Source organism: Callorhinus ursinus, unplaced genomic scaffold (genome assembly GCF_003265705.2).
Source record: "Callorhinus ursinus isolate GAN/ISIS: 27379988/994484 unplaced genomic scaffold, GSC_fseal_2.0 scaffold53, whole genome shotgun sequence".
NCBI classification, from domain to species: domain Eukaryota; kingdom Metazoa; phylum Chordata; class Mammalia; order Carnivora; family Otariidae; genus Callorhinus; species Callorhinus ursinus.
The window spans coordinates 8,060,638-8,083,178 of NW_027397115.1; the positions used below are offsets into that span (position 1 = coordinate 8,060,638).

At 52.6% G+C, this 22,541-nt stretch overlaps 1 protein-coding gene and 1 long non-coding RNA gene across 5 annotated transcripts in view; one reads left to right on the top strand and one right to left on the bottom strand.

Annotated features, from left to right (window-relative positions):
* The first annotated feature begins 5,962 nt into the window (after positions 1-5,962).
* Positions 5,963-22,541, top strand: part of RIPOR3 (RIPOR family member 3) — a 73,109-nt gene continuing 56,530 nt past the window's right edge. For 2 of the 4 annotated variants that reach the window (XM_025853320.2, XM_025853321.2), the window contains exon 1: positions 5,963-6,325. The gene's annotated coding sequence lies outside the window, so the exon portion shown is untranslated. The remainder of the gene's footprint in view (positions 6,326-22,541) is intronic. The other 2 variants (XM_025853315.2, XM_025853317.2) reach the window with 1 other exon arrangement.
* Positions 6,860-14,166, bottom strand: LOC141371001 (uncharacterized). Its single transcript, XR_012375585.1, has 4 exons — positions 13,345-14,166; positions 13,043-13,157; positions 12,128-12,236; positions 6,860-7,043 (listed from the first exon to the last, which is right to left on the bottom strand). It is a non-coding gene; the product is annotated as an uncharacterized lncRNA (long non-coding RNA).

Genomic DNA, 22,541 nt, shown 5'->3' on the forward strand with positions numbered 1-22,541 from the left:
GGGAGCTCGGGGAGGCAGAGGAAGGTGGTGGCTTAACTACAAAGCAGTCTGTAGTCTCTGGTAGTATGTCCGTGAAACAGCAAAGCCAACATGTGCATGCCTCCTGCTCATAACTGTGTCTTATTCTAGCCCTATTACGAGGTATTTGTGCTTTCGGTATAAATTATAAATCTAAACACATGCAGGGTTTGTTTTTCCCCCAAAGCAGATTCCAACCAGCATGAAGCCAGCCAACCCAAATAAATTGTGCACTTAAGTCCATTGTTTCCAGCAACATGTAAACTGTTGGGTTGTAGAGAATGGCTTTGAAGAGGGCGCCCCATTAGTGTTCCTAGCATCAGGGTTCAATTTAGGCAGTGCATATTTGAAGAGTTTACTAGAAGTTTGTGGCAAAGAAAGACATGCATGCTCAGGGAGGGGGGCAAAGGGCTCTTATCAAATTGTACAGGATGCATTTAGGCGGTGTTGTCATAAAAGCACAAAATAAAGCAACAGCCCTGAACTCAAGGAGACTCGCAGAATTCCTGAGCTGGGGAAGTCATTCTGGGAATGCAAAGATCGCTTTCAATGTTATGTTTGTAAGGAAATGACAGTCACCAAGTGGAGAATGTCAGGTCCTCAGAGAAACCCTGTGGGCACTCACGTGCAGAGAACTATTTACTTAACTGGAGCTGGTTCTGAAAATATTTGACTCCGGAGGGTCCCAAAGGGAGTGCGGAGGGTGGCTGGGATTTTCTCTCAGGTCAGGACTCGGCTTTTGCTAATCCCCCCAGCTGATAAAGCTCCAATCTTCAGGGCAAATTCATTCCTCTGCTGAACCAAGGTTTATGGCCCTGGCAGATGCCAGAGCAGGAACCGGTCGTTCGAAAGGTTTTCCCAGCACAACAGAGCCTTCTTCTATCTGATGGACTGGTAGCTTGCCACAGTGGAGCAGAGGTGCCTGGGGTGAGGCTCTGGGTGAAGATGAGGGTGGAGGAGAGGCCTGCGAATGAACGATCCGGGCATTTATCTCCAGGAAGAATCCAGCAACGTGACATTCTCAGCAGCGCTAAAGGTTGACAGAGCTGACAGAGGAGAGAAGTTTTGACAGCGCTACCAGGACTATGATGGATTTTACCAAGTAGGCTAAGTTTGGGGGTTTGTTCTTTCCGTTAAGCTTGCACCCCCACTTCCCAAGTGGGAGGTTCTTTCACCACTCCAGACTTTGTGACTTTGTCCCCGCTGTCTTGTAGGGTGCTGGGGCATTAATGGCAGTAATGAGTCCAAAAAGCCAGGAGTGAGGCCACCTAGTCCCCAGTCTGGCTTCTCCACGAGAAGTGGACAAATGAGTGAATTCAGCCCTTAACTACCGAGCACCTACTCTGCTCCGGGCACTAAGTGTGCAATGGCACTAGGGTTGTCCTGGTCGGGATGGACCAGGTGGAGGGGAAGGCTGAGAAAACAGGTACTCTCGTGGGACAACACGAGGGTGACGATGATGACACGGATATTTAACAGGAGCCAGACAGGGTCTGCAGACTTTCCATGTAATGTCTTGTGCTTTTCAAGTTTCACACACATGCGAATCACTTTGAGATCCTGGTAAAATGCAGGATCTGGTTTGGGAGGTCGGGGGTGGGATCCGGGACTCTACTAACAAGCTCCAGTCAGCTGGTCCCCAGGCTTCACAGTAAGAAGGAAGGTATTATTTCATCCAATGCTCAGAACATACCACTGAGGCACTATAGTTATTCCCATTTTACAGACAGGGAAATGGAAGCCTGGAGAGGTCAAGTGACTTGCCCAAGGTCATAGAGCTGGGAACAGAGGAGCCAGGACCGGACTCCAGGGCCTGCGTGCTTACCCAGCTCTGCCATGGTAAGGCAGTGGGGGTGGCGCCGAGAGGGGCACAGTGCCCGGAGGAGGGGCTCAGAGAAAGCTCCGGGAGAATGTGTCTCTTGGTTGGGTGCCAACAGGCTAAGGGTTAAGGTATTAGCCAGGTGAGAGCCAAGGAGGGTGGCGAGAGAAGCCTGAGGGGAGAGAGTACCCAGCTAGGTGGCTGGGGAACCCGCAGGGCCTGGCACAGTAAGGGCACTCAGGCTGTTTATTCAGCAGAGCAGGAGAGGGGCAGAGACCAGGGCTCTGCAGGGCACGAAGGCTGCCCTTTCTGGCCTTACCCTGAGGCCCCGAGAAGGAAGGTTCTCTGGAAAGATCGCATAACCTTTCTGTTTACTCATCGTTCCCTGACACACCTCCCTGGGGCATCCCCTTCATTCTCAAAGGCACTGCCCCGCCCAGCACTCACTACCTGGGCTGCAATGAGCACTTGGCACAGTGGGTCTCTGTTTACACATCTGTCTCCTGCGAGTACATTTCCTGCCTATCCCTCTCTGTCCCCAAAATACCCAGCCTGGCACGTGGGTGACAACACCTGCCCTGCTTCCATCATGAGGATGCTGTGAGGGGGGCGTGGGTGGACATGGAGAAAAGAGTCCAAAAGAACTGGATATGCCGCACCGTCTGGAAGGCGTGTGCCCGGCGAGGCTGTCGCGTGGGTTTTGGGACAGTGGGTAGTGGGGTCTCCCTGCCAGGCCCCCTCTTCGCCTAGGGTCCCCCAAATGCCCGCAACTCAGGCACCACTGTGACAACTCTGGCCCTATTCATCCCCAGGGGCTCCCACGTACTTAAGATTTTCCTGTACACTGATTTCCTTTTTCCCCTACCTTCACTGTGACAGATTTCCAACCTGCACAGAAGTTGAGCGAAGAGCATCAAGAACACCTGTACGCTCCTCCCCGAGATCTACTACGTGTCAACGTTGTTCCCACAATCCGTCTGCCTCCTCCATTTCTCTCCGGGCCTACATGTTAAAAAAAAGTAGCGCGGGCTGATTTTTCTCTGGGTTCATTAAAAATATTTAAATAAACCTTGGGGCGCCTGGGTGGCTCAGTCAGTTAAGCATCTGCCTTCAGCTCAGGTCATGATCCCAGGGTCCTGGGATCGAGTCCCGCGTTGGGCTCCCTGCTCTGCGGGGAGTCTGCTTCTCCCTCTCCCTGCCGCTCCCCATTTGTGCTCACTCACATTCTCTCCCTGACCAATAAATAAGTAAGATCTTAAAAAAATATTTAAGTAAACTTTAACATTTAGCCTAGTTTTAGATTCAGGAAAAAGCCAGAGAGAAAAGTACAGGGAAGTCTTTTGCACCCTACACGCGACCTCCTGCATTACTGTGGTACATCTGTCCCAACGAATGAACCAGTGTGAATATGAATACGTTGCTGTGAACTCTACTCCACGTCCTCCTAGGATTTTGTGCACTCTCCCCTTACCTGGTGGACTCATTATTAAACTTTAAAAGATTCAAAATAGGAAACTGTCCACGGAAAAGCATCGTCACTTGCCAAACACTGTTCTAGCTAGACGCCGTTGGTTGCTGAGCGACCGAAGCCTGAGGCCTGCTTTTTCCTCATTAAAAAGAGAGATTAGTAAATGTTGGAGAGGCAGTCAAGTCAGGCGGGCACAAAGCTGAGCCTTCCTCACAGGAGCTTCAGCGTTCTGTCCGGCCCAGCCCCTACAGCCATCTTGGGCTCCGCCCCAGCGGGAGCCCCGTGCACCGTCTCCCTGGGCCACGTGCTCTGGAAAGCCCACGTCTGAGGCCGTGGGGCACGCTGGACGATGGAACCTGTCTTCTGTTCCGTAGCTCCCCTCACTCAGCTCCCGAAGCCCCTAGGCGTGTGACAGGTGAAGAATTCCATCAGTAGCACGAGAGGGGCACCGCATGCCTGTCGTGTCTCTGAGATGTGGTCCCTCGTGTCCTCAGTGATGGGGAAGGGGACTGTCTAAACTGCTCAGTGGCGCTCTCTCCGTAAGGCCTGGACTTGTTCACATTCAACACTGGCGAGTGTTTCAAAATGGTTTTCATGTTTTCCTAAGTTACAGTAAGTGACGTTTCCTGAAACCAAGTCGGCACTTTTTAATACTTTTTCTAATATATACCTGCTGTCCTCGTTTTCAGGAGACCTAAGCCCCCGAGGGAGTCACTGAGACAGCTCTCCTGCTCTTGAGGAATTCACTCTGTGACAAGTCACTGCTGGCTCAGGGGTCCCACATCTAACTGGAGGTGATCACACCTGAGTGTCTGCAGAATTGCTGGGTTCACTCCTCAGCACGGCTATTGCGTTCTCTGTGGATGTACTGGAGAATTCTCGGAGTTAGTCCAAGGGGGCACGTGCTAGGATGAAATTTTCTCTGCACCCAGGTGCGGAGGAGGAGGAAGCTGCTTAGGACACAGGTAATAGATGAATCCATTTTCACTTTTCTTTTTTTTTTTTTTTAAGATTTTATTTATTTATTTGACAGAGAGAGACACAGCGAGAGCGGGAACACAAGCAGGGGGAGAGGGAGAGGGAGAAGCAGGCTTCCCGTGGAGCAGGGAGCCCGATGTGGGGCTCCATCCCAGGACCCTGGGATCATGACCTGAGCCGAAGGCAGCCGCTAAACCGACTGAGCCACCCAGGCGCCCCCATTTTCACTTTTCAAAATGAAACTGTTACAGGTAAGAGCACCATCCTTAAACCATTTTGCCTCCCTTTTGCCCAGAGCTAATGACCCAGTTTGGGTCATCTTTTTCAGGCTTGACACGTGTTTCTACAGTATCTCATTCTTTGTGTGTGTACACGGGAGGGTTAATCAGGATTATATCAAATGTATCATTTTGACCCCCTTCTCACTCAATAATATGTCTTGGAGACCCACAGCTTTTGTTACCTACCGACTCAGCTCATTCTTTTTAAACTGCTACCTGGTAAGCCACAGCATGACCCTTCCGCATTCTGTGTAATCAGTCATTGTTTGATGGATGTTTACATTATTTTCAATGTTTCCTATGATAAATTTTTTTTTTTTTTTTTTTTTTTTTAGCAAACCTCTGTGTACATGCCTCCTCAGGCACACGCATAAGTTATGTCCTGGGTGGGTGGCGTATATGCTCATTTCTGGTTTCCAAAGGTCTTGCCAAATTACCCGTCAGAGTATGTGTGTTGCTCAGTGTCAGTTGCTATTCTTTGGGGCTGTTTACTCCTGGTTTCTTGTCTGCAGTGGCTGCGGGGTGGAAGGGAGCCAAGGGAGAGAGAAATTCATCTCTAGGTGTTACAGGCTGGTTGGCTCCACAGGGCCAGGCCTCTCTGTGGTGCTGGTCAATGGGGGCTTTGTTCCCAGGGCCATCCCTGAGCAGAATCCGAAAGCTGATGTGCCAAGGTGACAAAGGGAGCCATTCGCATGTAGTGCCTGGACCCCACCCCCTTACTGAGACACCGTCAAGTTTGTAGGAGTCGCACAGACAAATGTAATAGGGGCGGTGGGGGAGTTGTGGGGAAAGCCTGAGAACATTAGGTTGTAAAAAAAGGAACAAAGCAGTAAAAGAAGCTGACCACTAACGCTAAAGATGTAAAGGGAAAATGCCAAGCTAATCCGCACCCCAGGAGAAGTGGGAGGTGCAGAGGGGACAACGGGGGCTCGGGGGGGGGGGGGGGGGAACCAGGACCATAGGAAGAGGTGTGTGGAGGATCAGATCCAGACAGACGTAGGGCGAGAGGGAAGAAAGGAGGAGAAGGGGAAGGAGCCAGGAGGGGACATGAAAGTGGCAAGGTAAGAGAGGACGTGGGGGCGGAGGGGGGAGGGCAAGGCTGTGTCCCTGTCTGTTTGTGATTAGCACACAGCCCGGCGCAGAATGGAGTAAACAGAAACTTCCAGGCGTCCCCACACCCCCCTCTGAGGCGAAGCAGAAATCAGATGCTCCGTGATTAATCGTAGAGAGTTCAGGACACGACCACAAGCGCTGTGCGGACTTGAAATTAGCTGCCTTTTCCCGTCCCCTTGCCAAGATGGGAGTGGGGGGTGGGACGTGAAGGGGTGGGGGCCCCGCCTGCTGGGGGCCAGCATGGAATTCTCCCTGGCAGAGCTCAGTGACACTGACGGGCAATCGGCCGCGTCCAGAGAAGCAGGCAGCATCCGGGGAGAGTGGGCCGGCCGGGGGGGCCCCAGGCGGGCTTCCTGGAACCCCGGCTCCACGGCCGCCTGCACCCGGACACAGGCCAGATAAGAGGCCGGCTGCACTATCAGAGCCCGGCAGTGCGCTGTCCCCCAGCCCTCGGCACCGCAAGGAAGGCCGGGGGACAGTGGGCTCCTTGTGAGCAACCTCCCGACTGGCTAGTCTGGACGGGCTTCCCGGAGTCCCAGCTCGACTCCTGCCGCGGATGGGAGCCTCCGCTCACCTCGGCGACCGAGAAAGCCAGGCTGCCTGGAGGAGGAGGTGTGCTCCGGCCTGAACGCCGGTACCTGCTCGCTGGTGAGTGAGGCTGGTGTGGGGACCAGACGCTAGAGGGAGGTGAGGTGTGAGGAAGCCAGCCCTTGCACATACTCCACCCTGGAGCTCGCCCCGAGAGGGGAGCCAGCGAGGGGGCCAGATGGGACTGCAGGGGCTTGCTGTGTGGCCTTGGGCGAGTTCTCTCCCCTCCCTGGGCCTCCGTTTGTCCATCTCTGCAATGGAGTGGGAGTGGCTGGAACAACTGCTCTTTAAGGGTCTTTTACTGTGACTGGGTTTCTTGTGTATCTGCCATATGCCAGAAGCTGTGCGAGGCATTTATGAAGCTCTAGCCAAGGGAATCCCCACGAGCCACCGGTGGGGCAAGTATTACCCTCCTGGTACACTGAGCAAACAGAGGCTCAGAGAAGTGAAGTGACTCGCCCAGGGTCACACAGCTGGTCAGTGGCAGAGATCAGAGTCCGATCTCTGCCTTTCTGATGGACTTGCCCTAAACTGTCCACTTCCAGGAGTCTGTATTCTGTTCTGATGCCGTGATCTCCCCAGGAAGCAGGGGTGCAGGAGGGTGTCGGGGGGAGGATTACCTGTGGGAGGCAGGCAGAGAGGTCAGAGAGAGGCAGCCACAGGCTGGGCAGCCTTCAGCTCTGGACAGGCGGGGGCACGTGTCCCGGGCAGGGGCTCCTGGCTGGAATGGAGTGCCCAGTGCCTCGTGCTGGGCTCACCACCCTGCTGTAGGAGGCTCCTGGGGACGGGAGAAGAGAGTGAACATTAGGCAGGGGTGGAGAGAGCTGGGCGTGGGGAGAGTGGCACATGCCTCTACTAGGTTTTGTTCCAATTTTATTTTGCTTTTCCAAAAATCTGCTTCAAATCATTCTGGGCCCCCACCGCTCCTCTGGATGCAACAGAATTGTGAAACACATACAGAGCTTTGCACACGTCTCCCCCGGGGGGGAATCATGCATTAATATTATCGGAGGCTATTTGCATATACAGCCTCACAGCTTTGGCTGCGCCAGAGATAAGCTGCTGATCGAGTCCGTGAGTGTCTGCCCGGCACTGAGGAGGAGGATGCACGTTACATTTGAGGGCCCGGGAAAAACACAGCAGGGCCGAGGCAGGTGGGAAATCCCTTGGTGCTAGGCATCTGGGCAGGGTTGGAGATCCCGGCACCCAGAATGTGGCCTCCTCTTTTCTCTCCTCTTGGAAAATTCCACCCTGTAGCAGCTCTGTACTGACTCAGGCCTCCCTTCCTTCTGGGGATTGGCTCAGGCCCTCTGCCTTGGGCTTGAGTCAAGACCTGAGTGGGGGTCCTGGCACCACCCAGTCCCGGGCACACCGGGACGACTGGTCATCCTACCCACTTCTCCCCTTGATTTTTCTTGTAACCTTGACCAAGTCACCTCCCATCTCTGGGTCTCTGTTCCCTCATCTATAAAATGAAGGGATTATTTCAGGAAATCTCTGAAATCTCTTTGCAACTTTTAAAATTCCGAGAGCCTGCTTGGAGGGCACGTAAGTTCTCAATAAGCTTAGAGAAGATAAAGATCTCCCACGAGCCCTGCCGCCAGGGAAGGCGCCAGAGGAGGTGGGCATGAAGGTGGGCTCGAAGAAGGGACTGAGGGCCTCCTTACTGACATCAGCGATCCCAGGCCTTTGGCCCTGTGAGCTTCCGAGGAGCCGAACGGACTGCTTTCATGGGGAGTGATTTAGCCCAGATGCGTGCTGGCTAGGAAGCCCTTACCTACTCTGCATCAGAAGCTCAGAAACCCCCTGCCAGGGCCCCCAGTTCTTTCTGGGGAGCAGGGAAGGGGTATCTCACATGTGCCCACCAACTGGGCTCCTGCCCTGTTGGTCTTCTCCTGCCCCCTCCTGCCTCTGCCCACACGAGATTCTCATAGCACCCCCACCCCCCACCCTCTGTGTGCCTGAGCTGCTCTGGGTTCTGGGCAGAGATGGAGGGACTAGCTTCCTCCCCAACCCATGACACTCTTTGCCACACGGTCCCTACACTGTGGTGTGCGGGAGCCAGCTGGTCCCGGCTCTTGAAAGCCAATGGTCAGACTGTCAGAAATGTAGTGAACGAGTTGCTAAACAGAGCCATTATTAAAAATTATATTTCACAGACTTATAATTAAATCAATGATGTTACAAAGGTAATAAGTACTGACTGCTCATCCCTTTCCATGTCTGAGAGGACATTTTGCTGCTCTGGATGCTCCCGAGGTTACTTTCGTCTGTGCTGTCCAGTGGAAGCACATTCGATTGTCCGCTGTTGCGCATCTCTCCCCAAGTCCACGTGAGGGGACCCCAGGTTGGTGGCCTGGGAAATCGGCCCCAATGGGAGTCCTTAAACCACGGGAACCGGTAACAGGATGACTCAGGGCTCGATTTATTGTTTTGCTGACTGACTAGACTTGAGGGAGGAGACAGGAAAAGTTAACGATGCAGAGTACGCACAGAAGTGTGTCCCCTCTGTGGCTGTCCCGTTGTGAATAGCCCCAAAATGAAGGCACTTGCTCGCTTCATTGACAAACTACCCTTTGTTGTATCACTTTTGTCTGACTCCTTAAGGTAAAAGAAAATACCCACCAGCCTTGGGCTGCCCTCACTCATCACCGGAAGCGTAGGCTGACTACAGATACAAGGGTTGGGGGCAAAAATCAACAGACCCCTTCCGTGTGACTCAGTTGAGTATATATATGAAACTTACAAGGGGGTATTGTAAATTTTATTTTTATTTGTAAATTGTGTGCTGTACATCCTTTACACCAGTACAGTTTATAATAAACCTAACTGTGCGTCTATGTGCATATATTCATATGTACACGTGTGTGCGTGCACACGCATACGTGCACACAGACGCACACGCTCTCTCGCTCCTGGAGCACTGACTGCTAACGGCCCCACAGCACATATGCTTGTGCCCAGGGTCTCAGAAATCCTGGCATGGACCATCCTTAGCCCTCACCCAAAGGGAGTCAAACTCTAGGCACTGAGCCTGGACACAAATATTTCAGCTTCCTCCTCTTGCCTAAAACCCACCAACAGCTCAACTCCTCACTCCTGTTCTGAGCAATGGAAAGGATGCAGAGACTGGGCTGGGTAGGAGGTGGCATCTACACAGGCCGCATCTGGGCCCCAGTGCAGATGGCTGTGGCCCGGGTTTCCTCACTGCCTTCCCAGGCTCTGCATGCAGGGACATTTCTGGTGACCCATTAGGGGCAGCTCCCTGTTAATTCCATCCACTTAAGGCCTTGCTCCTGCCGTAGTTTATTTTCATGTGCAGAGCACGACTCTCTAATAGAAACGGCATATTGGAACAAGTAGAAGTAACAGCTAAGCCAAACCTATAGGAAAGTTAAGACAACTTTCTATTTTTAGAAACCCTGGGAGCCAGGTGGGCCCTTTCCAGATTCTCCCAAGCCAGCGAATGGCCGAGGAAAGTATTTCTCATTCCTGAGTTCCGTCTCTTCTAGTCGAGGCCAAGGAGGAGGCCCAGGTGGGGACACTGGCTCAGAGGAGCATGGCTATGATGGAGAATGGAGCCATGCTCACAGCACTTTTAAAAATAATTACAAATAGGTTTTATAATTATTTCATTTTGTGTGCTCGGAAGGGTGATTCTGAGTTTCAGTCTCAGCGGCTCCCACCTCAGACAACCACTGTTAAGAGTCAGGTATCTATTCTTCCAGACCATTCATTCACTCTTTTTTGCATCTTTCTTTTCTTGTAGTTTTAGTTTTCGAAATCGGGCTCACTCTGTACATTCTATTCTGCATCTTCCTGTTTCCACTTGATAATATATCCTGAGTGTTCATCCACGTTAGCTCATGGAGACCTACAACATTCAAGGCCTGCATATCAGAAGTCCCAGGAGGTTGGAAGAAGGGATCTATTTTGATAACCATATCTCTACTTTCTAACCAGGTCTCAAATTTTCTTGACCCCAAGACACACAAGTAAAACCAAGCTGCTTCCACTTTTCAGTACAAAGAAATTCTACTGGTTTTCCCTTCAACCTGTAACTGGAAACTGACCGCTTCCTGTCCCCTCCCCTGCCCTCACCCTGGTCCCTGGTCCAGGAGGCCATTTCTCTCTGAGTTGTTACAGTTGTCTCCTCATTGGTGTCTGCTTCCCTTGCCTCTCTAATGGTGTGTTCTCTGCAGCCAGCAGGGTCCTGTTAAAATGAAATCAGATCCTGTCCCTCCTCTGCTCAGAACACGCTCCTGCCCCCTCCAGTCCTGGGCCCACCTCACCTAGAGTAAAAGGCCAAGTCCTCACCATGCCCACAAGGCCCTGTAGGATCTGGACCTCATCTCCCCTGCTCTCCCCCTTGCCACACTTGCTTCTCAATTGTGCCAGGCACAGTCCTGCCTCAGGACCTTTGCACGTGCTTTCCCCTCTGCCTGGAACACTCCTTCTCCAGATCTCCACATGGTTCATTTCTTACCATTTACCGTCATCCCGCGTACTATATATTTTTTTCTTAAATATCCCCTACTGGAATGTGAGTTTCCTGAGGGTGTGTGTGTGTGTGTATATATATATATATATTTTTTTTTTTTTGGCCTGTTTTGCTCAGTGTTATATTCCATAGTAGGCATTCAATAAACTTGTAGAACTACCTGGCTTGCTATATTGCCAAGAGTGACAAGGCAGTCAGACCTCCTGGGAGAACCATGCATTAAGGTCACTAGGAATCTCTAGGCACATACTACATTTCATTTACGAATACCACATTTCAACACCCTTGCCAACTCACGCAGTGGCCGTTCATCTGCATAACAGTGAGAGGCAGTGGAACCGTACACCATCAGATGCTCTGTCAAACCAGCCCAGGCCCAGATTCCAGACTGCTCACATGGCTCTGCACTTACCCCTCTTCTCTGTCTCAGGTGGGCTTGGAGGGCCAGTAAACACCATCTCCCATGCGGGAGTTCAGATACACCGTGAGTCAGGCAGGTTATGGGATCTGTTGTGGGATTCTGCTATGGCCAGGTGGCTGTTACTGTGCCGTCCCTTGAACTGGATCCGCCACACCTGCTCCACCACGCTCCTCTGAGGAGCATGCCCGACGCTGCCTTCCAAACGAGTGAGGGAAGACCCTGCAGATGCAAGCATGTGGGGGAGGGCAGACGCGTGCCCTGCAAACGCACCACTGGACGCCCTCCCACCCCACCCCACCAGGGACTGGCCAGTCCTATGCCCCTATGCAGAGGGAATGGCCGAAGGCCTTGCTCACTTGCCCAGCAGTCCTCGTTAGATCCCTGGTCCCCAAATCCTGGTCCAGAGACCTTCCGCAAGACTTATAAAATAGACTTCAGGTAGAAGTGAATTAATCACAACCTCCTCAGGACACACTGAAAGAGACTCCTGAACGGCCCCATTCAACCTTCCATCTAGCAGTCTCAGCACATTTATTTATAAAATAAAAACCCCCAGAGGGCCACGCCCCAGCCCAGGAACCAGAACTTTGACAACTACCTACTTACATGCTCCTTCCCACCGCAGTAGCTATGATCTTGAATTTTGTGTTTGTCTTTCATGGCTTATTTCTTTTTAGGGTTTGTTGTTGTTGTTGTTGTTGTTGTTTAGAGAGACAGAGAGAGAGCATGCGTGCATGTGGGAGAAGGGCAGAGGGAGAGGGGCAGAGAGAGAATCCCAGACTCCCCACTGAGCACGGAGCCCAACACAGGGCGTGATCTCACGACCCTGAGATCATGACCTGGGCCGAAATCAGGAGTTGGGACTTAACTGATGGAGCCACCCAGGCACCCCTTTCTATGGCTCTTTAAGAAACTGTGGTAAAAGATACATAAAACTTACCATTTTACCCATTTTCAAGAATACAATTCGGTGGCATCAAGTACATTCTAAACGTTGTGCAACTGTCCTCACCATCCACTTGCAGAACTTTTTCATCATCCCGACTTCCCTTGTTTTAAGAAAAAAATATTTATGCCCAAACAATAGATTATTGACTTTTACTTATTTTTGTTTTTTTTTAATAGTCCCTTACAATTCTTTTTATTTCTGAAGCATCTTTTTTTATGTTTCTTTTTTTTCTTTTTTTTTTTTTAAAGATTTTATTTATTTATTTGAGAGAGAGAATGAGATAGAGCATGAGAGGGGGGAGAGTCAGAGCGAGAAGCAGACTCCCCGCTGAGCAGGGAGCCCGATGCAGGACTCGATCCCGGGACTCCAGGATCATGACCTGAGCCGAAGGCAGTCGCTCAACCAACTGAGCCACCCAGGCGCCCGACTTTCACTTATTTTGAACTTTATAAAAAGATCTATGTTGTCTTGTGCCACTTTTGTTTTCATAAAGCATTTATCACTAAAATTCATGCCCGTGGTTGCACACGGCTCCTTGCTTCCTCATCTTCTACTGCTATCCGCCATCGCGTGGCGAACCACGACGTTTCCCACGTCTAGAGGTGTCCGGGTTGTCTCCCTCCTGTGCGCTTGCTATCATAAGCAGTACCGCTCTGGGCATCCTTGCACCTGTCCTAGTACACACATGCTGGGGTGCGTCTCCCGTGTCCACCCAGAAGCAGGACTGCAGGGTTGTGGGCATATGAGATCTCGTCCCAAACTATTTTCCACTGTGGCTCTGCCAATTCACACGCACCCTCGACCATGTGGCATTTGTCTGATGGCTTACTTTCTGCCACTTGAATGAGTGCAATCTCCCCTGGATCTCCACCACCACCTCCATGAACAGGCCTGGCTGCCACTTACTGTGTATCTCCAGGTCTAAGTATAGCCAAAAGCCTTGAGCGGGCCGCGGGTTCGTGACGTCTCCCGCCTTTGTGGCAGAGCTGCTCCTGGAGGGGAACCGAGCCCGACCACCACACTACAGGAAGGAACACGTGGAGAGGGAATTCGAGCCCTTGCCCTGGTTGCACTAATACCTCCCTCCTCCCCTCCCCCTGCCTTTGCTTAGTCTGGTTCTCACCAGGTGTGGGACAGGGAGTGATGGCGGCGGGGAGGGGGAGGTGGGTAGGGACAAACCCTCACTCACGACAGGTACTATTGCTCACACTCTACGTGTACTGCCGTTGATCCATTCAATCCTCAGATCACAAACGGAGGTGCTCTCATAGGCCCCGCTTCGCAGACGTGGAAACTGAGGAGCAGAGAGGTTAAGTGACTTTTTTTTAAAAAAAGATTTTATTTACTTGAGAGAGAGGGAGAGAGGAGGGGCAGAGGGAGAGGGAGAAAGAATCTGCAGATTTCACCCTGAGCGCACCACCGAATGTGGGGCTCGATCCCGTAACCACAAGATCACGACCTGAGCCAAAACCAAGAGGCGGACGCTTAACCGACAGAGCCGCGCAGGTGCCCCGAGAGGTTAAGTAACTTGCCTGGAATCCCACAGGCAGTAAATGGCAGAGACGGGGTTGAATCCGGTTTGTCTGGCTCCCTCCAGAGGTCATGCCCCTCTTCGTAGAGCCTAGGAGTTAAATGTCACAAAGTCTTGAATCCTACAGACCTCGGTTCATATCCTGGATCCCTGACGACCAGGCTGTGTGACTCCTCTGGGCAGGTTACTTCGATCTCTCTGCACCTCTAAAATTGCAAGAGCTCTCTTTCCTAGAAGCTTCATTAGATATTCTTTTTTTGGTGCCTTCTTGTTTCTTGTTGGGTTGTAGGTCTCTTCCTCAGATTTCCCTGGAATACGTTCTTTGGCTTATACCCGCCAGGGCTCATCCCTGGAGCTGAGAGGGGATGAAGTCCCCGCAAACCAGTGTCTGGGGATCGGGGCATGGGGGATCCCAAAGCCAATTGCTGTTTCTAGGAGGAGGGAAGTGGTGCTGGGCAGCAGGAGAGCAAATGTCCACTTCAGGCTGGGCTGCTCTGGGCCACTGACCTTTGTGACCATCCTGTTGCAAAACAGGCCGAGCGGGCCGAGCGGAAGCCCGTGCGGGCTGCCTTCTGGCCTTGCCCGTGGGAGGCAGACGGCTGTGCGCGGGCAGTCGCGCTCAGCATGTCTGGAATACCTATTCCCCAAATTCCCAGGGATAAAGCATGTGTATACTTTTTTGGGGGGGGGGAAAGAATTCCATTTCTGTTGCCAATTAGTTCTGCTTGAGAACAGCTTTTTTCAACACCAACACGTTGGCCGCCCAGCCTTGAGTTCTGTTGATTAGCTCCAAAGTGGGGAAAAAAGTAATTTCTTTCTTTCCTTCCTCCACCCCCAACCGTGAAACCCGGCTGTCCGTGATGAAAGGGGTCCTGCGGATCGTTTAGTTTTCCTTGTCATGACTCCAGGAAAGGCTATAAAGATAATCAGTGGGCCCCACTGGCCGTAATTGACTGTAGAGAGCAGTTGGCTACCACAGCGTCTGAGTTACCAGAATGTGTTGCAGACGCAGGAGGCTTCAGTCAAGCTCCCCTGATTACACCTGCTCCCCTGGGCCAGAGCTGCCAGAAAGTGCTGGAGGTTATCTGAGCGTTTCTCTTCTTTCCCAGGTTTCGGGGAGCTCCTGGAGTAGAGACCCCTGGCTACATGGAGGAGCAGGGAGGCAGAAGGCGGGGTGGTTCTGATGTGCCCTGCCTGCACCAAGCCCCAGCTCCATCGGGTATGGCCAAGAGCCTTGGGCCAGGGACCTGACCTCCAGGTGCCTCTGTTTCCTCATTTTAAAGTGATGATAATGGTCCCTCCTCTGGGACTGATGTAGGATCAAATGAGTCAATGCACGTGGGAGAGGCTCAAATCCTTCATAAACGTCAGCTTTTATTACTCAAAACCCTCTCACTCCCCCCCCCCGTTGACACCCGAGTCATATGTGTTCGTGCCAAAGTACCTTGACCTAGTCCCCTGCTGATGGACTCGAGGTCAGTTCCAATCTTTTGTGATCGCAAATAATGCTGCCTTGAATAGCCTGTGGCTCTGTGTACTCACCCCTCCCCTAAGGTATGTGACCCCCACGATAACCTTGGCTCTGGACTTCGTTCTTGGGGCCTGCAGAATGAGAGATGTGCGGGTGAAGGGTCAGCCCTGGCCTGGCATGCGGACAGGCCGGTGGGAGGTGGGGTCAGGCCCTCCCCAAGCCAAGAGGGACAGATTCCTCCCGAGGCCCTCAGGGGGGTGAGGCGCCAAGCGATGAGTTTCAAAAGGTTGGAGCGGGGGCCATCCAGCTCCCAGGTTCCTGGCAGATGTACTGAGGTGGGTCTGGGGAGAGGGAATCTGCACCATGCAGGTTCTGCCCATCCTCTGCAAGCCTCTTCCTCCTGGAAGCCTCCTGGGATCTGGACTCCAGACACCCTTGACTGACTCTGCAGTGATTTAGCACCAGTGGTATCCAGCTCTCTTTTCGGAGGCAAAATGCACGGTGCTTGAGAATCTCAGATGTGGAAGAAGGCTGGATTTGGTCCTAACTTCTCAGCACTCCCACCCCTGGAACCCCTGCCCTTCTGTGTCCTCCTCTCTCTGGGTGCGATAATGATCATAGTGATGGCAGCAACTTCTCAGGAAGGTCTTGGGAGGTCGCAGTGACGTAACCCACTGTAACACTATGAAGTGTCTGACACCATGTCAGGCGTGAGAAATACAAGCTTGTGTTAGGAATGTCTCGCTACGGGCAGGTCTGGGTCTCACCACACTGGGGTGTGGGTCCTTGCAGGCAGAACATCTCATTTGGAGCAGAGTCTAAAGGGAGTCCAAACTCTGTGTGGCCTTGAGAGAGTCGTACTCCCTCTGAACTGAGTTTTCTCTCAAAAATGGGGTTCTGATGACATTATCTGGCGGATGTGTCGTGAGGATTAAGAGAGGCAAAGCACGCGAGGCTCTGGATCTATGAATGTTCAGTACGCGGTGGCGACTGCCGACATTGTTCATCAGTAGTTAAGAACAGTTGTAAATAGCCTCCTAGAAACCGGCACAGCATCGTGCATGCAGTTGGTGCTTAGTGAATACATATGGACTGAGTGTCAGGGTCAAGTCTGCTTGTTATAAAGTGGGGTCTGGGAGAGGCCCTGTTAGAGGGGCTCTTTTCTTGTGTTGTTGACCCCTTTGGGAGAACAGAGGAAAGAGCCCCGTAAGACCGTACCTGCATTTATGACATCTGCTCTACTCTGTGAGCTGAGGCATCAGGCATCATGACCCCCATTTTACAAATAAGAAATCCAGGGCCCAGAGAAAGGGGAGCTTCACCGGCCCCCCACGGCATGCACACAGCAGTACTTACTTGTCCCGACTCTGCGCAGTGGTCTTCACCCTGACCCTCCGCCCCGTGCCGGAAATGGACCTTGGGGGCAAGATACAGTGTCCCTCTGTGGCCAAGGCCCTTGCACATTTCTGACATTTTTGTGTCCTAGGACAAAGGGTGAACAAACTCACATGAACTGTTCGTGTTTCCTGGTAGAAAAACACTCCTGACCCAGGGTGGGGGAGCTTTGCTGTTGGACTAACGGCGAGGTGTGGTTTTGCCTCTATTCTGGCCCTCTCTGCCCTACCCTAACGACTCAGCAGCAGTGATCGTAGCAAATCCAGATCGTGAAATCCAGGGGTAAACTTAGGAATTGTTTGTGGGTGCTGAATGGGCCAGACGGCTCCCTGGACCAGGAGTGCTGGCCCCGGGGCCCGGCCTCAGGTGCCTCTGCCCTTGCCCTGAGCAGGTTAACAAATGAATAAGCAGGTATTTGCTGCCTTCATATGGCCTTCTTCCTCCTCTAAGGACACCAGTCATTGGATTTAGGGCCAGCCCAATCCAGTGTGACCTCATCTTAACTAGTTCTGTCAGTAAAGACTCTATTTTCAAATAAGGTCACATTCCGAGTCTCTGGGTAGACGTGAATTTTGGGGGCCCACCGCACCCAGGAACAGTAGTTATTCCTGCCGCGTCTCTTCCCGCAAACTGCAGCAGCACCAGCGATGTGCCGGGCACTCTTCTGTGCTCTTTTCATTCCTCCCCTGCTGAGCCCTCCCTACAACCTTGTGAAGCAAGTTCTAGGATCATGTCTGTTTGAGGCCAGAGCAGTGAGCTGACTTGCATAAGGTCACACAGCTGGTAAATAGCACATCTGGGAGCAAGGCTTTTCTCTCTGACTCCAAAGCCAGCGAGGTTTTGAGACCCTCCAATCCCATTCCAAGGGCTTGGAGTCATCGTGCTTTCTTTCCCAGAATCCCAGCCACGTGAGCTATGCCGCCTCCTGGCCCACACCTCCCTCCACTCTCTCCAGACACATCTCCCCCAAAGAGGCTATAAAAAGACGGGGAGGGGTTGCGGGGGGGCTGGGCCTTGTTTTCACAGTGGCAAACACCGAGCTGTGTTCTGCCTGGGGTCACTGGTGCCCGGCTCTCCTGTGGGCAGGAAGCTTGCGACCCTCACGTGCGTAAGAGCACACCAGACGCATACATTTCATCCTTGACATCTGGTAACATTTTAGGAGTCCTGACTTGGGCTTACAAATTGAAAAATGGTCCGTTAAGGTGTGATTTATTCGTCATCGAGACAATGCTATTGAATGCTCACAAAGTGATTCACTCTGTCGGGTCCACAAACCCCGACTCCTTGGGCCAGGCCTGGTGAAGGCCTTTGCAGGCAGGATGAAGCTGTTTCTCTGACAGCCAGGGGAGAGGGGCCTGGTGGGGCCGGAATGGGGCCTGACAGAGACAAACGAGTGTGCTGCCAGATGATGTATGGCAGTTTACCTTTTAACGCGCCTGTGTCGCAGCCATGGAAATAACTTGTTTTGGCTAATGGGAGACGTGTGCAATCAGGAGTCTCTCAAAGCCACGAGCGCAGAGCCATGAGGAAAGATTCTAATTTCCAGCAACTGGGGCTTTGGGGCCAGGAAATAGCTGCTCTGTCAGCACAGAGAGCCAGGAGCCTTCTCCTAGCCAGTGAGCAAGTTGGAGGCCCCTGGGCAGATCAGGGGCTCTGCAAGAACAGAGCTAGCCTGCAGAACTTTGCCCCCGACCCCCGGGGGGTGGGGTGGGGATGGCAGATGTTAAGAGCTGTGAGAGTGGCTAGCAAGTGTGTAGGAGCCAGCCACATCACAGAGAGCACTGCCCTAAAGCCAGGCCTGCCTGGGTTCAAATCCTGCCTCCCCCACTGACCAGCCAGGCCTTAGACAGCCCCGCTGTAAAACAGGGATTATTAACAGAACCTACCCTGGGGGTGTATGGGGATTTCCTGCGCTAGTGGCACAGAGAGAGTTCTCAAGAATGCTAATCATCGTTATCGTGATGATACGGCAGGGTGGCAGGGCGTTGCTGGGGTACAGAGAAGAGCCAATCAGGACAAGAGAGAAGCAGCGCTGTGCCTTCTGGCTGTGGGTCTAGGGGCAGGCTCCTAACCTGCTGCATGCACACAGTGCAAGGAGGTTTCTCCCAGTCCCTAACGCTCAGGGCAATTGGGAGACCAGTGCCAATGTTGGCTGTCACCCAGCTTGGCTAGCCCGTGTGCCCAGAATCCAAGAAGTGGGATTAGCTTGAGTGGGGAGGACCCAGGAGGAGGGCTGGGGTTACCATGAGCCACGACCTGCTACAGGTGGGCTGCACATGGGCTGGCAACCAGTGTGCATGCCTGTGGACATCAAGGGTCTGATTCACGTCCCCAGCTCAGCAGTGAAAAGAGGATAGACAATGGCCATGTGGTCCCTGTGCCCCTTCTGCCCAAGTGGCTCCAACCCAAATGAGATGGGGGATGGATGTGCACATCTCTGGGTCCTTAAAACTGAGGTGGCAGTTAAGAGATGGGCAGCACAGCGGGTCCAGCTCAGGTTTGGGGATCCCACATCTGCCATCCCCCCCAAGTGGGGGGGGGGGCAAAGCCCTGCAGGCTAGCTTGGACGTGCATCCAAGTCGAAAGTCTGTTCTGACTTGGAGTCAGGCATCTGTTACCATGTGAAGGCTGAAGCCTGACCCCTGCCCTCTATCCCTGTCTCCCCCAGGACTGACTGCCCAGGAGCTGTGGCCAGTTCCTGGTACTCACGCCAGCTGGCTGCGGCTCTCCCACGAGGGTCAGTTTCTAGAGCTATCAGATGCTGTGGCTGCAGGCTTGTTTGTCTCCATGGCAACAAGCCTGGCCAGTTTTTGGACAACAGCAGCCCCTTGGGGAACCTAATCCATGAAGAAGGGATGGCAGAACCCAGTGTAGGGATGGCAGGGTGGAGGGCAAATGATGCTGGGCGCCCTGACCACAGGTAGCTCTGGGCATTGGTCTTTTAATTTTTAAGTAATTTCTATACCCAATGTGGGGCCTGAACTTACAACCCCGAGATCAAGAGTTGCATGGTCCACGGACTGAGCCAGCCAGGTACCCCTGAGCAATGGTGCTTTAGAACCCCAGGAGAAACTCACTGGGACAAAGTAAGGGTAGAGGTGGGGCTTCGCTTTGGTGAGGGACCTTCCTGGGGGTTCTGGCTGGGCACTTGGCTACCCAGTGAGGACTCTCTGCAGCCTCACTTTGCCCTAACCCTCGAGCTTCATTTCCTGATTCTGTAATCTTACTGCTCCAGCCAGTTGTCCCATTCATTCATTTGTTCATTCTCTTGGTCCTCACAATGAACCCAGAAAGTGGGGGTGCAATTATTATGTCCCTTTCTAGATCAAGGAACACATATAAAGTAGCTGGGTCGGGGCACAGAGCTAACGAGGGGCTGGATTCGTTATCCATCGCTGCATGACACATGTCCCCACAACTCAGTGCCTTAAAACAACACATGTCTATGATCTTACAGTTTCCGCAGGTCAGGTTGCAGGCGCGGCGGCCGGGTCCTCTGCTTCTGGCTCCGTCACTGGCGCGTCAAGGTGTCCGTGGGGCTCTACGCGTCTCAAGGTTCAGGGGTAGGATCCGCTTCCCGTTCGTTCAGTGGTATGGGCAGGATTCACGTCTTGGGGTGGTGGCCCTCCGTTCCCAGCCACGGGGCCTTCTCCAGCATGGCAGGTGGCTTCTGCAAAGTCAGCCCGCCAGGAAAGTGCATGCGTGCGGGAGCATGTGCGCATGCGCGGGCGCGCGGGCGTGGCCGTATGTGCGTGAGCGCGCGCGCGTGCGCACAGGTGCCTACTGTGCGGGTGTGCATGCGTGCCGGTGCGTGGGGCCGCGCTTAAGTCACCGGTGGTGGAGGTGGCGTCACATCACTTTTGCCACTTTCTCTCCATTAAAGCAAGTCAGTGGGTCCTGAAGAGGAGAGCGAAGGCCAGGCGGCGGCACCCCTGTCTGCCCCCCTCCCCGAAGGAAGCCGGGAAGAGTTCCTCCTCCTCCTCCCCAGTCCCAGATACGCGCCGCCTGTCCGCCACCGCTCAGTCAGGGTTGAATGGTGCCCTCGCTTTTTCAGGGGGTGTTTGTGGGGGGCCTAGTGCATTTCGGACAAGTGCGGTTCCGCCCCCAGCGGCTCCGTGCTGGTGACAGACCTTGAGGCTCCATCTTTATCCACAGCATTACGTGCCTCTGCAGGAAAAAAAAAAAAAAAGTCTTTTCATTATTTCCTCTAACCTAGCAGAGATTTCTCACAAACCCTAGTCCCAAGGCAACAAGGAAGAACACTAGATTTAGTCTTATCTGGTTAATTTAATCTGACCCAGTACTTTAGGTCTTTCAGGTGATGTCTTTAGGTAATGTTCGGTCTCAGGTTTCCTTCTGCTCCATCCTCAGCCCCCTCCAAGGTGGCACGGGGTCTGGAGTCCCGGAGGCTTCCTGGTGGAGGGAGTCGGGGATTCTAGCCACGTCTGTTGCCCGGGATCACTACAAGCCTTTCTGGCACTTGGGACTAAAGCTGGCGGCTGGAAGAACACATGCTCTGGGCCCAGAGCCCTGCCTGGCTGACTTGTCTCTTCCCTGGCTCAGAGCCCTTGCCTCCACTGCATCTGGACCCTGCTGGGGCTGTCCACCATCCTAACACAGTGTCCCCTCTATGAAAAGGGACATTCTGGGTCCCATCCCAGCCATGGGAGGACCCCGTGTCGTCAGGGAAAGTACAACATTGGGGAAGCCTCCCTTCCTTTCAACCTGGGGCATTTGCCTGGTCCCCCCAACTTGAAATGATGGGCAGTGGACTCAGTGTAGCTTCCCCTTTGAGTCCCCAGAGGGTCAGTGCAAATCCCTGCCTTAGGAGCTGGCTCTACTTGTATTAAACAAACAAACAAACAAAAACTATAAGAAATAAGTAATAAAATAAAATAGAAGTAGCTGATACTTAGATTGCTTGTAAATACCAGAATTTACACTAAGCACTTCACACACTAACTCATTAAACATTCAAAGCAACTCCGTGAGGAAGTACTCAGTCCCATTTTACGGCTGAGGAGACCGAGGCACAGAGATGTGAAATAATAATATGCTCCCGGTCAGAGAGTTCTTGAGTGGCAGAGCTGGAGTTTGAACCCAGGTAACCCTGCATCCCTACTCTGCGTCACCACCCTCCTCTATGTCCCTGTGCTCTCTGGGCTGAAGCCAAGAGAGGGGCAGGAGGATGTCCTCCCTTCTTCTATGCATGCTCTCCTCCTGCCCTAGACAGCAAGCCTGGGGGCATGGGTGAAGGGAGACCTCTATTTTCTTGGGAAATTACTACACCTTTGCTATGTTTGTTGGTACCTAAAGGACTTAAAAAGAAATGTTTTCTTACAGTGGTGGCTTTTTAAGTCTCCTGTCTTGTGGCAAAATCTGTTTTGATTAAGAGGAACTGAATATTGCCACAATCCTGCTCTTTGTTCGTCTGTATGAATGCACATGGTCCCCAGGCAGATGGATATCTGAGGACCAAGGGGAAGGGCTGTTTACCCAGAGAGGCATAGAGGAAAGCAGTCATATTCTTCACACTATTACTTGTTACAGAAATTATCACACACTCAATTAGAGTCGTGGTAAATGTACTGAAGGAGAAACATTCAGAGCAGTGAGTATATAACAATTGGCTTCATCTGTTCAGGTGCCATGACAAAGTACTATGGACTCGGTGGTCAGAGCCTCTGTCACAGCTCAGTCCCTGTCGGCAAACTCTGGGACCTGGGCAGAGGGCCAGCCTCAGAGTCCCCACCTGAGGAAGAAAGAGCCATCCCTCACCTCTGAAAGGATGAAGCAGGTAGATCTCTGGAGGGTGACCAGGCATGCTGACAAGACATGCTGTCAGGATCCCCCAGGGCCGAATGATGCAGAAGTTCCGAGATTGCTTGCTCTCAATCTCTCTCTCTCCTCCAACCTCCTTCATTCCTGCCCTGATCTAAGCCTATCTAAGTGAGAAAACCACGCATACTGATACTGTAACTACCACGGACTATGTCGGGCTGTGC